This window comes from Erinaceus europaeus, chromosome 14 (assembly GCF_950295315.1).
Source record: "Erinaceus europaeus chromosome 14, mEriEur2.1, whole genome shotgun sequence".
Taxonomy (NCBI): domain Eukaryota; kingdom Metazoa; phylum Chordata; class Mammalia; order Eulipotyphla; family Erinaceidae; genus Erinaceus; species Erinaceus europaeus.
In genome coordinates, this window is record NC_080175.1 from 55,517,396 (window position 1) to 55,535,005 (window position 17,610).

At 39.4% G+C, this 17,610-nt stretch overlaps 1 protein-coding gene across 2 annotated transcripts in view; it reads right to left on the minus strand.

The window, feature by feature from the left end:
- The window catches only part of WDR49 (WD repeat domain 49), a 250,745-nt gene that overhangs the window by 143,921 nt on the left and 89,214 nt on the right, over positions 1-17,610 (minus strand). The gene's annotated exons all lie outside the window — the stretch shown is intronic.

Sequence of the window (17,610 nt, forward strand, 5' to 3'; positions counted from 1 at the left end):
CCTATTAAATTAAAAATAATGAACAAATATTTTTATTAGTGACTTAATAGTGATTTACAAAATTATGAGAAATAGGGGTATAATTCCACATGCTTCCCATCACCAGAGCTCTGTGTCCCCATTCCCTCCACTGGAAGTCTTCCCAAGATCTCAGATACAGGTTGGCTATTATTTCTATAACTATCTATATTGATATATATTTGCCCATTTTTTCCTATGGTCCTGCCTTCTCTTCCTTCCTAAGTCACTCCTATGCCTATTGCTATTTCCAAATATCCTTCTTTTATTCCTCTTCTTTCTCCAAGTCTTGATGGAATTGTAGTTCAGAGCCCTCTGGTCATCTTCCCCTAACATGTCTCACTCTCTGGGAGTGTGAACAAAATTCTTTATGAGGTGCAGAAGATGAGAGTTCTGGTTTCTGTAATTGCTTCTCCATAGGACATGGACATTGGTAGGTGATCTATAATACCAGCCTGTTTCTGTCTTCCCTTAGTGGAATAGGGTTTTGGAGAGGTGAGACTCCATGACACATTGGTGAGGTTGTCTACCCTGAGAAGTAAGGATGGAATTATAGTAGCATCTGCAACTTGGTGGCGGAAAGGCAGTAAGATATAAAGCAGGAAGAAATGTTTAATAAATAAGAACAAAAAGTAGAAATAGAGCAAATGAGAATAGGGATCTTGGGATGGGAAGAAGCTGGGAAGTCTATTTTAGGTATGTTCCAGGGGTCTATGACTTCAGCAAGTTTCGCTTAATCTGGATAGCTAACATAGAGGTGGTTTGAAAATATTGTCTGGGTCTATTAAATGGGGAAAGCAGAGTCTCCTCAACAAGTGGTGTTGGAAAAAATGGGTTGAAATATGCAGAAGAATGAAACTGAACCACTATATTTCACCAAACACAGAAGTAAATTCCAAGTGGATCAAGGACTTGGATGTTAGACCAGAAACTATCAGATACTTAGAGGAAAATATTGGCAGAACTTTTTTCTGCATAAATTTTAAAGACATTTTCAATGAAACAAATACAATTACAAGGAAGACTAAGGCAAGTATAAAACTATGGGACTACATCAAATTAAAAAGCTTCTTCACAGCAAAAGAAACCACTACCCAAACCAAGAGACCCCTCACAGAATGGGAGAAGATCTTTACATGCCATACATCAGATAAGAGTTTAATAACCAACATATATAAAGAGCTTGCCAGACTCAACAACAAGACAACAAATAACCCCATCCAAAAATGGGGGAGGACATGGACAGAATATTCACTACAGAAGAGATCCCAAAGGCCAAGAAACACATGAAAAAATGTTCCAAGTCCCTATTTGTCAGAGAAATGCAAATAATGACAACAATGAGATACCACTTCACTCCTGTGAGAATGTCATACATCAGAAAAGGTTACAGCAGCAAATGCTGGAGAGGGTGTGGGGTCAAAGGAATCCTTCTACACTGCTGGTGGGAAAGTCAAATGGTCCAACCTCTGTGGAGAACAGTCTGGAGAACTCTCAGAAGGCTAGAAATGGACCTACCCTATGATCCTGCAATTCCTCTCCTGGGGATATATCCTAAGGAACACAACACATCCATACAAAAAGATCTGTGTATACATACGTTCTTGACAGCACAATTTGTAGTAGCCAAAACCTGGAAGCAACCCAGGTGTCCAACAACAGATGAGTGGCTGAGCAAGTTGTGGTATATATGCACAATGGAATACTACTCAGCTATAAAAAATGGTGACTTCACCTTTTTCAGCCAATCTTGAAAAATTCATGTTAAGTGAAATAAGTCAGAAACAGAAGGACGAATATGGGATGTTCTCACTTTCAGGCAGAAGTTGAAAAGTAAGATCAGAAGAGAAAACACAAGTAGAACCTGAACTGGAATTGGCATATTTCACCAAAGTAAAAGACTCTGGAGTGGATGGTTGGTGAGAATACAGATCCAAGAAGGATGACAGAGGACTTAGTGGTGGTTGTATTATTATATGGAAAACTGAGAAATGTTATGCATGTACAAACTATTGTATTTACTGTCAAATGTAAAACATTAATTCCCCAGTAAAGAAATTTAAAAAAATACTGTCTGGGCACCAAGCTCAGACAAAAATTAAATAAAAACAGGCTGGGGTTGTGGATCAACCTGCCAACACCCATGTCTAGAAGCAATTACAGAATCCATAATGTCTACCTTCTCACCAAAAAAAGAATTTTGGTCCATTACTCCCAGAGAAATAAAGAATAGGGAATTCTCCAATGGGGGGGATTGAGCACAGAACTCTGGTGCTGGAACCTGTGTGGAATCATATAATCTTATAAAGAATTACTAAAGCACAAACACACACACACTCACACACACATAATGTCTGGGAAGATGGTGTCAGGTTTGAGAATAAGGACAGAAAGCTGGACTAGGGCAGAGAGTAGCTCCCAAACTTGAAGAAAATATATAAATACAATCAACTATTTAACCCATCGATCTGGCCTAGGACCCATAAATATTCACATTTAGCACAAAAGCCTATGCAACCTCTGAGTCCCTGCCAGTCTGAACTCACAGTCCATGGTCACAGCTGGAAATATTCTAGGCTGCACTCATTTCAGGACCAGTCTTCCTCAAGTGGCAAAGTAGGCTGACCCAGCCTCCCTTCACAGAGTGGGATAGTTTCTACCATTGTTGTTCTAAATTAAGGGCAAGGTCCTGAAAAGGCCCATAAGAGGATTTATCATGATGGAAATAACCAGTGATGGTGGAGAAAGGGATCTAGGCTCTTAATTATCTTTGTGGGAATCCAATTATTCCCTGACTAGGGTTAATTTTTTTAAAGGACTTGATATTAAATGAAATCAAGCTCAAACAAATAACATATATTTGGTTATCTATTTTTCTCACTACTGGGAAATCCTTGGGGTTCCATGCCTGCATAAAAAAGGGAATTTTTTTCAAAAATCTTACAGAAATAGTTATGTTTAATAGATAATATGTAACTACTCCATCAACTGGCATAAATAAACTGATTCAGCCAACACCTACCAATGCAAATTGTTACCAATATCTCTAATTCCAAGTATATGTATTTTCAAAGTAAACTGGGTTTTCTAAGCATATTTTTATTAAATAATTTGTTGTAGTTCTTGATAAAACTAAACCACTTTTGTTTAAATAGTTCCACAATTTCTCCAAAACTACTGATCTTCAAAAATATGAATTATACAATAACCAAGACTTGATACTATGTTTCAATATGTTCTGAATACAAATGTAATTGAAAATTTTATTTTGATTGTTAAAGTCATAAGAATACATATAAGTAGGTCATTCTCAGTCATATTATTAGTTAGAAGTATCATAACCTCCTTGTCTAAAAGTCCTGCTGTGTTTTGAATTGATGCCCTTGTAAAACTATACAAAGTAACAGGGGTCAAGCACAAGCACCCATGCAAGGATCTGGGTTCAAGCGCATGCTCCCTACCTGCAGGACTGATGCCTCACAAGCAGTGAAGCAGGTCTGCAGGTGTCTCTCTGTCTCTCTCCTTTTTCTCCCTCTCCTCTCTTAATTTCTCTGTCCTATCCAATAAAATGGAAAAAAACAGTAGTGCTGGCACTAAGTCCCAGTGATAACCTTGGAGGCAAATAAATAAATAAATAAATAAATAAGACTCATGTTACATTGTTAGTTAAAAGAGTCTGGGTTACAGTTGGTTCTGTAGTGATAGGGAATCAAATGTTTCAACAGACTAAAAAAACTGCAGTATCCTTTTTTCATTGCTTTTTAAGTCACTTATATTGACTTTGATTTTTTATTATAGACACTTAGTCCAAGTCCAGGGCAGAAGGAAGCTTCAGTGTGCTGGAAGCCAAGTTCAAAGCTAGGTTGCACTATGGCAAAGCAGTGTACTATCCATCTGAGCTGTTTTGCCATCCTTCAAAATTGATTTTCACCACAAAACATTTATTTTTGTAGGCTTGTCAAGGCTTTCTTATACATCAAAACAACACAGTTGATATAGTCATGGTTGATACACAGTTGATACAGTCATGATACAGTTGATACAGTCATAACAAAACAAGATAAATCAGTTATCGTGTCCATGACCTCTGATCTTCTTGAGTATGAAACAGAAGCACTCAAAATACACCTGATAAAATGACTATTTAGGTTCCACAAAGTAATGTAAACAGCAACAACTAAATGACAGACAACAATGGAAGGTTCTTGGACTAGGTGGTGATGCACATGGTTGAGCACAAATGTTACAATGCACAAGGACTCAGGTCCAAGAAAGGAGACATTAAAAAATCATAGGATGGGGGTACAACTCCACACAATTCCCGCCACCCAATCTCCATATCCCATCCCCTCCCCAATAGCTTTCCCATTCTCTAGCCCTCTGGGAGCATGGACCCAGGGTCCTTGTGGGTTGCAGAAGGTGGAAGGTCTGGCTTCTGTAATTGCTTTCCCACTGAACATGGGTGTTGACTGGTCGATCCATACTCCCAGTTTTTACTTTTTTTATAAAGACGGGGCAGAGTGAAAGAGACCCCAGCACTGAAGGTCCCCTTCAGTACCATCAGGGCTGGACTCGAACCTGGTTATTTATCATACATGGCAACGTAGCTCACTATCCAAGTGAGCTAAATCGCCATCCCTTCCATTCAAGTTTTATTTGTAAGTTGTTCTAGTAAGTCCATGTGACAAAGAGAAAATTCTACGTTAAAGTCCTGGCTTGACAAACGTACACTTTTCTCTCTATTATCTGGTAATTCTCTTAACTGTCTGTTGCACCTCTTAAACAATATCCTTTACAAAATTCCATTAATCAGAGTTCTATTGTTAACTTCCTTGTAGCATATTGTTTTTTAAATGTATTTATTATTAGATAGAGACAGAGATATTGAGAGGAGGAGATACATAGGGAGAGAGATCTGTAGCCCTATTTCAGCACTTGTGAAGATTTCTACCTACAGGAGGGGACCAGAAGCTTGAACCCAGGTCCTTGGCATTGTAATGTGTGTTCTCAATCAGGTGCACCACAGCCTGGGCCCCCTTAGAGCACTTTCTAAAACGTTTGTCTTTCCCTCTCACACCTCTTCAAAATTTTTCTTCAAAGAACTGAAAACTCAATACTAGTGGTTCTTAAAGTTAACACTGAAAATGCCTGCTATGCTTTAGACAGGCTCCACATTTAGGGTCTTTTCTGAAGTCAATAAAATCAGACTTTCCAAAGATGAGGCACAGGAATTTATTATCTTCCTAATTTTCCAAGTATGTGTTAAATCTTAACTTCTCTACTTGGTTTTAAGGTCAACATTAATCCCCTGATCAAGAAATTTCTCAGCTTAATCAGTCAAGTCATGGGGTTGGCTTTAAGCCAGATAACTGCATTCCCCCTGATTTCCTGATCAGTTGCATCCTTTTAATTGTAAGAAATGGCTCACATTCATTCAGTTGTATTAATCAAGTTCTTTTTTTAAATTTCTTTATTGGGGAATTAATGTTTTACATTTGACAGTAAATACAATAGTTTGTACATGCATAACATTTCCCAGTTTTCCAGATAACAATACACCCCCCACTAGGTCCTCTGTCATCCTTCTTAGATCTGTATCCCCCTCCCCCCCGAGAGTCTTTTACTTTGGTGTAATATGCCAATTCCAGTTCAGGTTCTACTTGTGTTTTCTCTTCTAATCTTGTTTTTCAACTTCTGCCTGAGAGTGAGATCATCCCATATTCATCCTTCTGTTTCTGACTTACTTCACTTAACATGAATTTTTCAAGGTCCATCCAAGATTGGCTGAAAACTGTGAAATCACCATTTTTTATAGCTGAGTAGTATTATACTGTGTATATATACTACAACTTGCTCAACCACTCATCTGTTGTTGAACACCTGGGTTGCTTCCAGGTTTTGGCTATTACAAATTGTGCTGTCAAGAACATATGTATACACAGATCTTTTTGGATGGATGTGTTGGGTTCCTTAGGATACACCCCCAAATCAAGTTCTTTAATAAAGTGTCATTTAGTAGTAGGGCACCAAAGTAAAAACCCTGGGTAGGGTGAGGGTGAATATTCAGCTTCATGGGGTTGGAGGGGGGATGGAATGGGATACAGTCTTTTTGGTGGTGGGAATGGTGTTTATATACACTTCTGTTACTTGTAGTCATATAAATCATTATAGTCATATAACTTAAAAAAGCAAAAATACACAATAGTCTGTAGTGACTCAGTATCAAGTTCATAAAGAAATAGAGTCCACTTGGACTTAGATACCCTCCTCACCTACTTCCTATTACAGTTCTCTCACTCACTCCAAAGTTAACCTTAGCAAAGCAAGGACTGCAAAAGCTGAATAAGGGCAAGAGACTGGCATACTTTAATGATGACTCTTAGTCACTATCAGGCCATTCCACCAGGTGGGACCCTAATCGGGGAGTCCTGAGATTCCCAAACAGACTTGATAGGCCTAGAACTCGAATAAATCGCACTCTCCATTGTTACCAGTCATTTCTCTCAGGAACAACAAAATAGAGCCCTTTGTAGACCCCCCATAGGACCTTGCCCTCAACCTGGAAAAACAATGGTAGAGAATGTTCCATCCACAGAAGGGAGGATGGACAACATACTCTGTGCTACTCCTGAGGAAGATGGGTCAATACTGGGGCAGCATGGAATGTTCCTACTCATGACCACAGAATGTGAGCTAGATCTAGAGGGATGCAGAGGTCACACAGGCTCCTAAGCTGAGTATGGGCCCCAGATCACATCAAATTGATGGGGTTTACAGTCAACAATATGTATACCCCTTTCCCATATTAGGGAACTACTCTCTTCCCTGATCCAGCTTTCTGGTCCTTTTCCCAGCCATGACATCATCTCCCCAGACAATAATTAGGATACACATATCAGATTTCAGGCTCAGGCAAAAAAACAAACAAACAAAAACACTAATATAGCAACAGGCCCTTTGAAATATAACTAAAATATGCCTACTAGCTATCTACAAAATGGAGGACCCCCCAAACACTTCGCCTGCACTATTTCAGCCTTTAGGTCCATGGTTGTTCAACAATTAGTTTGGCTTTGTATGTTAACTCTCTTTTCAGCCACCAGGTTCCAGATGCCAGCATAATGCCAACCAGAATTCCCTGGACAGATGACCTCACAAGTGCACTCAGTTGAGCACTTGTGTTACAATGCAGAAGAATCCAGGTTAAACACCCTCCCGCCCCTGTTTCTTGTCTCTCCTTCACTTTCCCTTCCTGTCTCCCCCTTCCCTCTCCAGTTCTATCTAATAAAAGAAAGCAGGATGGATTGAGCGAGGGAGGGAGGGAAGGGGGAAAAGAAGAAAGGAGAGGAAGAAAGATGAAAGCAAGGGAGGAGATAAAGAAAGAGAGAGAGAGGAAGGAAGGAAGGAAGGAAGGAAGGAAGGAAGGAAGGAAGGAGGGAGGGAGGGAAGGAAGGAAGGAAGGAAGGAAGGAAGGAAGGAAGGAAGGAAGGAAGGGAAGGAAGAGAGAGACCTGGGGCAAAAAAACAAACCTGCAACAAAGAATAAAGCTACACACTGGTCTCAGTCTGCTGACCACCTCATGACTAGTAGCCCTGAAGACAAGTAAGAAGCAATAGAAAAACATAACCAGGCTCTGGAATTGGAATGCCACCCCCAGCAGAGAGGAGGCCCCTGGTCTTTGAAATCCTTTTACTTCCCATGGTGATTCTTTCTCCAAAGAGCCCGTTATTAGCTGCCAGCAAGACCCAGCCATCAGTGACTGCAATCTTATGAGAAACAATTTAGAAGTGAACAGCACAAAGCAATTGAAAGATTACTTAGTGTTGTACAAAATTCTACAGGGAAAAGTTTGTTGTTCAATCATCACTGGAAAAACAGCACTAAAGCTTAGAGCTGTCTTCTAAAAATGAACTGAAGACTCAGAGCATATTTTTTGAGAAAATTATTTTTATCTAAATGGCTTTGATCTGAAAATCCACTAATTTAGCAAGTCATTGACCACAAGACTGTTCAATCAAAAGCTCTTTTTAAAAATATGGATATTTGCTTTCATTTTTCCTGTTCCCTAACTTAAATCCAATCTGATAAACCATTCAGAAGAATACGATGGCAATGAAACAGAGGATGAAATTGGTAACAGAAAGTACTGCGGTTTGTTGTGAAGACGTTATTATTCATTCACCAAAGTGAGATAGATTTAGACTGATATGAAAGACAGCATGACAAGTTTTATTATAATGCAATGGTACAAAAGTCAAAGCAAAGGAAAAAGAAAATAATGATAGAATTGATTTCCAGCTGATGTCAGGTAATTTTACCATTGATGATAGCTACACACAATCAATTCTGACTCTAATGCCAGCTTTTTGTTTGTTTTCAAAGTTACAAAAACTTTCAGAGAACTCAGTAATGATAAAATATCTAGCATTTGGAGTTCCAGGAAGATGGCAGACTGAGAAGCTTCTAGCAGCATGTGCTCTGATCACATCTTCTGGAAACAGTAGGATTTTCTGCCTTTAACAGGCCAGTCATTAAGGGGTCCTAGTGGTGACACCAAAGAGGTGACTATAATTTAATTTGGGTTAAGAATTAGAGTAAAGGTGGCACAGACTAGCGGGCTGGCTGCTCCAGACTTCCCAGGCGGCGGCGAGCAAGGCGGGTGCGCCGGGCATTGTCCTCCGACCGGGAAGGCGGCTCCTCCGCCGGTTGCAGAGCGCTGCTGGGCGGCCGGCAGAGGACCCGGAGGGAGCACTATAGCTTGGGGGCTTTCTCTTGGGAGTCTCCAGGGACCACCACGACCCTGAGCGGATCCAAAGACTTCTTAAGTATAGCTCTCATTGGATCAAAGGACTTGGAGCTAGTTTTCATTTTCGAGAAATCCTTTAAAAAAGTCTAGAGGGGGGGTTTCCCGGAAGATGGTGGACTGAGAAGCTGCTAGCCACTGAGCTCGGAACACATCTCCTGGAACAGTAGGATTTTCTGCCTTTAGCAGGCCAGCCAATAAGGGGCCCTAGTGGTGACACCAAGAAGGTGACTATAACTTAATTTGGGTTAACAATTAGAGTAGGGGAAAAAAATTCTTTTTTCTTCCTTTTAATTTTCAAACATACCTCCCCCCCCCCCATAAACAGTCCCTGGGGACCAGCTCCTAGCAGGATACCCCACACCACCAAACAGGGTGCTTTTTTGAATTCACTGATACACATTTGGGAAGTTCCTTGCACTGCTCTTTAATTACAACTCTTTTTCTTATCTTCTCCCTTTTCTCTCTCGTCTCTCTCTCTTTTTTTTTTTTAACTTGTCATATACTTTTTCCTTCTTCTTTGCCTTTCTGAATTTGTGAATTACTTTGGGGAAGAAATCTGACTCAGAATGGACTCTCTATGTTTGTATCTCTGCTCTAGTTCCCTTTCCCCCCTTGTTACCCCTAGAATATACGGTGGATAGTAGATTTGCATAACTGTCTATTCTTGCTATCCTCTCTTTCTTTTCTCTTTCTTCACTGGGATTTGGTTACTATTTTTTCACGGACTGGAGAAATTGTTTGGCTATCTGGTAACGATTAAACTACTTCACTACTTACTTCAGTTGCTACTGTAATTCCAGAGGTTGGTGAGTACGATTGTCATAAAGGTATTTAGTACAGTGTTACTTGTACTCAAGACACAACAACTGAAGAACAACAGAGCATAAAAAAAACACATAAATAAAAAATGGGTAAATAAAAAACAAATAAAACTGCTACTCCAATGAATGAAGACAAGAGCCCAGAAGAAACTACAAAATAGCGAAAAGTAACCATAGATAAGAAAAGTATGCAAGCAATAATAAACTTATTAAACACAGAAATGAAAACAACATTGGAGGAAAGGAATGGCAGTATTAGGGAAACAACAGTTGAGACCCCCAAGGAAAATTAGAGAACTGAAAGCTGAAATAGCTGTAAGGAAGAAAGAAGCTGAGGCAAGGGAAAGCAGACTAAAAGAAGCAGAAAACAGAATTAGTCAGACAGAGGATGAGTTAGAGAAAACTAAGAAAGAGGTGGAAGAGCTCAAAAAGAGATTGAGAGACACTGAAAACAACAACAGAGACATATGGGATGATCTCAAAAGAAGTAACATTCGTATAATTGGCCTGCCAGAGGAAGAAAGAGAGGAAGGGGAAGCAAACATTCTAGAGGAAATAATACAAGAAAACTTCCCAGACCTGAATAACAGAAAGGATATCAAGGTTCAAGAGGCCCAGAGAGTACCAAACAGAATCAACCCAGACCTGAAGACACCAAGACACATCATAGTCACAATGAGAAGAAGTAAGGATAAAGAAACGATCCTAAAGGCTGCAAGAGAGAAACAAAAAGTCACATACAGGGGAAAACCCATAAGATTATCTGCAGACTTCTCCACTCAAACTCTAAAAGCCAGAAGGGAGTGGCAAGATATCTATCGAGCCCTGAATGAAAAAGGGTTTCAACCAAGGATAATATATCCTGCTAGACTTTCATTCAAGCTAGATGGAGGGATCAAAACCTTCTTAGATAAACAACAGTTAAAGGAGGCAACCATCACCAAGCTGGCCCTGAAAGAGGTACTAAAAGACCTCTTATAAACAAGAACATCACTATAATACTTGCAATATATCAGAGCAAACAAATTTTTTTTAGAACAATGGCATTACAATACATTAAATCCATAATATCAATAAATGTCAATGGCTTAAACTCACCCATCAAAAGGCACAGGGTGGGGGGATGGATCAGAAAACATAACCCAACCATATGCTGCTTGCAAGAATCCCACCTGTCACAACAAGATAAACACAGACTTAAAGTGAAAGGATGGAAAACTATCATACAGGTTAATGGACCACAAAAAAGGGGAGGAACAGCCATTCTCATCTCAGGCACGATAGATTTTAAATTAAATAAAGTAATAAAAGATAGGCAAGGACATTACATAATGAGTAGAGGATCAATCAGCCAAGAAGACTTAACAATTATTAACATCTATGCACCCAACGAGGGGCCATCTAAATACATTAAGCATCTGCTGAAAGAATTTCAAAAATACATCAATAGTAATACAATAATAGTGGGAAACTTCAATACCCCACTCTCACACTTAGACAGATCAACAAAGCAGAGAACCAATAAAGATACAAGAGAATTGAATGAAGAGATCAACAGACTAGACCTCGTGGACATTTTCAGAGTCCACCACCCCAAAAAACTGGAATACACCTTCTTTTCAAATCCACATAACACATACTCAAGGATAGACCACATGTTAGGCCACAAAGACAGCATCAATAAATTCAAGAGCATTGAAATCATCCCAAGTATCTTCTCAGACCACAGTGGATTAAAACTAACATTTAACAACAAACGGAAAATTATTAAAAGACACAGAATATGGAAACTAAACAACATGCTCCTTAAGAACCACTGGGTCAGAGACTCACTCAAACAGGAAATTCAAATGTTCCTGGAAACTAATGAAAATGAAGACACACCCTATCAAAATATTTGGGACACAGCTAAAGCAGTACTGAGAGGGAAACCTATAGCCATACAATCACATATTAAACACCAAGAAGAAGCTCAAATGAACGACCTTACTGCACACCTCAAGGACTGAGAGGAAGAGGAACAAAGGAACCCTAAAGCAACCAGAAGGACAGAAATCACTAAAGTTTGAGCAGAAATAAACAACATCGAAAATAAAAGAACCATACAAAAGATCAATGAAGCCAAATGTTAGTTCTTTGAAAGATTAAACAAAATTGACAAACCCCTAGCCAGACTCAGCAAACAAAAAAGAGAGAAGACTCAAATTAATAGAATTGTAAACAATGCAGGAGATATCACAACTGACACCACAGAAATCCAGAGAATCCTGCGAAACTTCTATAAAGAACTATATGCCACCAAGCTAGAGAATCTGGAAGAAATGGAACAATTCCTAGAAACCTATGCACTTCCAAAACTGAACCAAGAAGAACTACAAAATCTAAATGCACCAATCACAAAGAAATTGAAACCGTTATTAAGAATCTCCCCAACAACAAAAGTCCTGGACCAGATGGCTTCACAAAAGAAATCTACAAAACTTTCAGGAAACAGTTAATACCCATACTTCTTAAGCTATTCCATAAGATTGAAGAAACAGGAATACTCCCTTCCACCTTTTATGAAGCCAACATCACCCTGATACCAAAAGCTGATAGGGACAGAACAAAAAAGGAAAACTACAGACCAATATCTCTGATGAACATAGATGCCAAAATATTAAACAAGATCTTGGCCAACCGGATACAGCAACACACCAGAAAGATTGTTCATCATGACCAAGTGGGATTCATACCAGGAATGCAAGGCTGGTTTAACATCCGTAAGTCAATCAATGTCATTCACCACATCAATAAAAGCAAAGCAAAAAACCACGATTATCTCAATAGATCCAGAGAAAGCCTTTGACAAAATCCAATACCCATTCATGCTCAAAACTCTAAAACAATGGGAATAGATGGGAAATTCCTCAAGATAGTGGAGTCTATATATAGCAAACCTACAGCCAACATCTTACTCAATGGACAGAAGCTGAAAGCACTCCCCCTCAGATCAGGGACTAGACAGGGCTGTCCACTGTCACCGTTACTCTTCAACATAGTATTGGAAGTTCTTGCCATAGCAATCAGGCAAGAGAAAGAAATCAAAGGAATACAGATTGGAAGGGAAGAAGTCAAGCTCTCACTATTTGCAGATGATATGATAGTATACATAGAAAGACCTAAAGAATCCAGTAGAAAATTACTGGAAGTTATTAGGCAATATAGCAAGGTATCAGGCTACAAAATCTATGTACAAAAATCAGGGGCATTTCTTTATGCAAACACTAAATCTGAAGAAGAAGACATCCAGAAATCACTCCCATTTACTGTTTCAGCAAAATCAATCAAATACCTAGGAATAAAGTTGACCAAAGAAGTGAAAGACTTGTATGCTGAAAACTATAAGTCGCTACTCAAGGAAATAGAAACTGATACCAAGAAACGGAAAGATATCCCATGCTCATGGATTGGAAGAATAAATATCATCAAAATGAATATTCTCCCCAGAGCCATATACAAATTTAATGCAATACCCATCAAAGTTCCACCAAGCTTCTTTAAGAGAATAGAACAAACACTACAATCATTTATCTGGAACCTGAAAACACCTAGAATTGCCAAAATCATCTTAAGGAAAAGAAACAGAAATGGAGGCATCACACTCCCAGACCTTAAACTATATTATAAAGGCATCATCATCAAAACAGCATGGTACTGGAACAAAAATAGGCACACAGACCAATGGAACAGAAGTGAAATCCCAGAAGTAAATACCAACACCTATGGGCATCTAGTCTTTGATAAGGGGGCCCAAAGGATTAAATGGAAAAAGGAGGCTCTCTTCAATAAATGGTGCTGGGAAAACTGGGTTGAAACATGCAGAAGAATGAAATTGAACCACTTTATTTCACCAGAAACAAAAATCAACTCCAAATGGATCAAAGACCTAGATGTCAGACCAGAAACAATCAAATACTTAGAGGAAAACATTGGTAAAACACTTTCCCACATACACCTCAAGGACATCTTTGATGAATCAAACCCAATTGCAAGGAAGACTAAAACAGAAACAAACCAATGGGACTACATCAAATTGAAAAGCTTCTGCACATCCAAAGAAACTATTAAACAAACAGAGAGACCCCTCAGAGAATGGGAGAAGATCTTCACATGCCAGACATCAGACAAGAAACTAATCACCAAAATATATAAAGAGCTCTGCAAACTTAGCACCAAAAAAGCAAATGACCCCATCCAAAAATGGGCAGAGGATATGAACAAAACATTCACCTCAGAGGAGATCCAAAAGGATAACAAACATATGAAAAACTGCTCTAGGTCACTGATTGTCAGAGAAATGCAAATTAAGACAACACTAAGATACCTCCTCACTCCTGTAAGAATGGCATACATCAAAAAGGACAGCAGCAACAAATGCTGGACAGGATGTGGGGACAGAGGAACCCTTTTGCATTGCTGGTGGGAATGTAAATTGGTACAGCCTCTGTGGAGAGCAGTCTGGAAAACTCTCACAAGTCTAGACATGCACCTTCCATATGATCCAGTAATTCCTCTCCTGGGGTTATACCCCAAGGACTCCATAACACCCAACCAAAAAGAGGTGTGTACTCCTATGTTCATAGCAGCACAATTCATAATAGCTAAAACCTGGAAGCAACCCAGGTGCCCAACACCAGATGAGTGGCTGAGAAAGCTGTGGTATATATACACAATGGAATACTATGCAGCTATCAAAAACAATGAACCCACCTTCTCTGACCCATCTTGGACAGAGCTAGAAGGAATTATGTTAAGTGAACTAAGTCAGAAAGATAAAGATGAGTATGGGATGATCCCACTCATCAACAGAAGCTGACTAAGAAGATCTGAAAGGGAAACTAAAAGCAGGACCTGATCAAATTGTAAGTAGGGCACCAAAGTAAAAACCCTGTTTTGAGGGGTAGACATGCAGCTTCCTGGGCCAGTGGGGGGTCGGAGTGGGCCGGAGGGATGGGTCACAGTCTTTTGTTGGTGGGAATGGTGTTTATGTACACTTTTTGCAAAATGTAGACATATAAATCAGTAGTTAATTAATATGAGAGGAGGAAAATCAGTTGTATTTCTCAAAGTTTCTCAAAACACAAACTGAATCTTTTTAATATATAGGCTGTGTATTTGATATGCAGACTCTCTCAAAAGCCTAGACTAAGTAGATTAGAAGCATCCAATAGCACAGCTATATCCAAGATAGTGGATACTGTACAGCAAACCATAACAAAGGGACTTTTCAAAGTTAACCCAATTAACAAATAATGTGATGATAACATTAACTATCGATTGTCTTTTTGAACCCTAAGACAGCAGGAACCTCACATCTCCACTATAGAGCCCCTACTTCCCCCAGTCCTGGAACCCTTGGATAGGGCCCACTTTCCCGTATGCATCTCCCAATCCATATCAAATAATATTGCATCCGCCGATCACAACCCAACCAACGCAACGATTGCCACCTCAACATGCTTCACCTCAGACTGTGTCCAGAGACTTCACGTGTGGAATGACAACCCTTCAGCTTCATTACTCGGGTGAGACCTTTCCTTTTATAGTACACTCTAATTTCATCTCAGGTAGTTCACTTTCTAACAAAGTCCCATAACCTAGATATACACCAGTTTCTTTGAGAGAGAGCTTATGTGCACACGCATACATAAACTACTGCAAAATATATACCTGAAAGCAGAAGTACACTAGAGTTTGCAGTGAGTACCTCCCTAACACTTCCTCTCCACTATTCCAAGCTTGGGATCCATGATTGCTCAACAAATTGTTTGGCTTCGTATGTTAACTCTCTTTTCAGTCATCAGGTTCCAGATGCCATCAGGATGCTGGCTAGGCTTCCCTGGATTGAAGACCCCACCAATGTGTCCTGGAGCTCAGCTTCCCCAGAGACACACCTTACTAGGGAAAGAGAGAGGCAGACTGGGAGTATGGACCGACCAGTCAATGCCCATGTTCAGCGGGGAAGCAATTACAGAAGCCAGACCTTCTACCTTCTGCAACCCTCAACAATCCTGGGTCTATGCTCCCAGAGAGCTAGAGAATGGGAAAGCTCTCATGGGAGGGGGTGGGTTATGAAGATTGGGTGGTGGGAATTGTGTGGAGTTGTACCCCTCCTACCTTATGTTTTTGTTCATTAATCCTTTCTTAAATAAAAAATAAAAATAAAAATATCTAGCATTTCTTTCACATATGAACTCAATATCCATTCATTTAAAATTTACTAAGTATTCAGTCCAAAAATGTTGAAGTTCTTCACTTCACAAATCCTATCAGATAGTTGATAGTAATGTTTTTATTATGTTCCACATGTGTTCAAGAAACACAAATAGGTTTAAGATCTTGGAAAGAAAAAATATTTCAACAAACACACTTCACCTTCAAGCATTATAGAAAGATACAATTTACATATATCATCTTGAATTATAAAAGTCAGGTTGTATTAAATTCATTGATACAATACTAAGGAAACCAAACTACCACTGGGTGACAGAGTACAAGCTGTGGATGTCTGAGACCTTGAGTTAAATCCTTGGCATTGTATTCAAAGCAAGGAAGACAAAAACCAAATAGAACAGAAATGTCTCATCAGAGTGTTGTCCTCTCTCTTTCTTACTCAATGAAAGTTAAAACACAGTGCAACCTGGGAGATAGCATCATCAGTATTGCAGTAGACATACATTGCTAAGGATTCAGAGTTCTCAGTTTAATCTTGTCACTACCATGAACCAGATCAAAGCAGTGGCTTGGGAAAATAATTAAAGTGTGGCTAGGACAAGGGTTCAACTGTTAGAGTATCATACTTTCATGGCTGAGGTTCCTGTTTCAGTCCCTGTGGCCTCATAACCGGAGGTGATTTCTCTCTCTCTCTCTCTCTCTCTCTCTCTCTCCATCCCTCTGCCTCCTGTTAAGCTTTCTGCCTCATGTGTCGTAAGTAAAATAAGAGAACAGGTGATGTCTCACCATGTAGAGTGCCCAAGCTACCAGGCAATGTAATCCTGATTCAATTCCTCATTCGTAAACTGCAGGGGGAACCATTCACATGCAGTGAAGCAATGCTGCAGATGTCTCTCCTCTCTGTCTCTTACTTTCTGTCAAAAAAAAAAAAAAAAGGTTACCAGATGACCAGATGCCTGATGCTGGATGTGGTGGAGTCATCTTACAGGCATCAAGTCCCAGAAATAATCCTGATGACAAAAACAAAAACAAACAAACAAACAAAAAAACCTTTAAAACATAACTAAATCAAAAGTAAAACCAAGTGCTAAGAGAACCAGTGGCTTGGGCATCCTGAAAGGTTTCATTCTATGTTTCTCTGGCAGTCTAAATTCACAAGAATGAGACTTTCTCTTCAAACTGATACTAATAATCATTGAACAAACACTACAAAGAGCCCAATACTGTGATGAATATCAAGTAAACAAGCTGAAAACATACTTTGTTTATGGAAACAAAGACTGATTGATTGGTTAATTGCGAAAATAATCAAAGCATCACTCTGGAATGTGCCATGCCAGAGATTGAATATGGGGTCACACGTACACAGGCCCTGGACTTTATGGTTGAGTGACATCCCTGCTGGCAAACTAACAATTTCAATCCAACATAAGAGCATGATATTATCATACTGAGTGAAGAGAAAGAAGCAGCCAGGTACAGAAAGAAAAATCTCCAAGAGGTTACACAGACTCCTGTGCTTAACATGGGCCCCAGATCAGATAAGATCAATGAGGTTTACAGTTAATGATATTTATATACTTTTCCTATATTTGGAGGTATTCTCTTTCCTGATGCAGCTTTCTAGTCTTATTTCCAACTCTGACACCATCTGCCCAGACAATACCTTTAGCCCATCTACATGTTAGCTGTCAGACTCAGGCAAAAATTAGTAAAGTCATAGGCCCCTTGGAGTATACCTAAAATAGA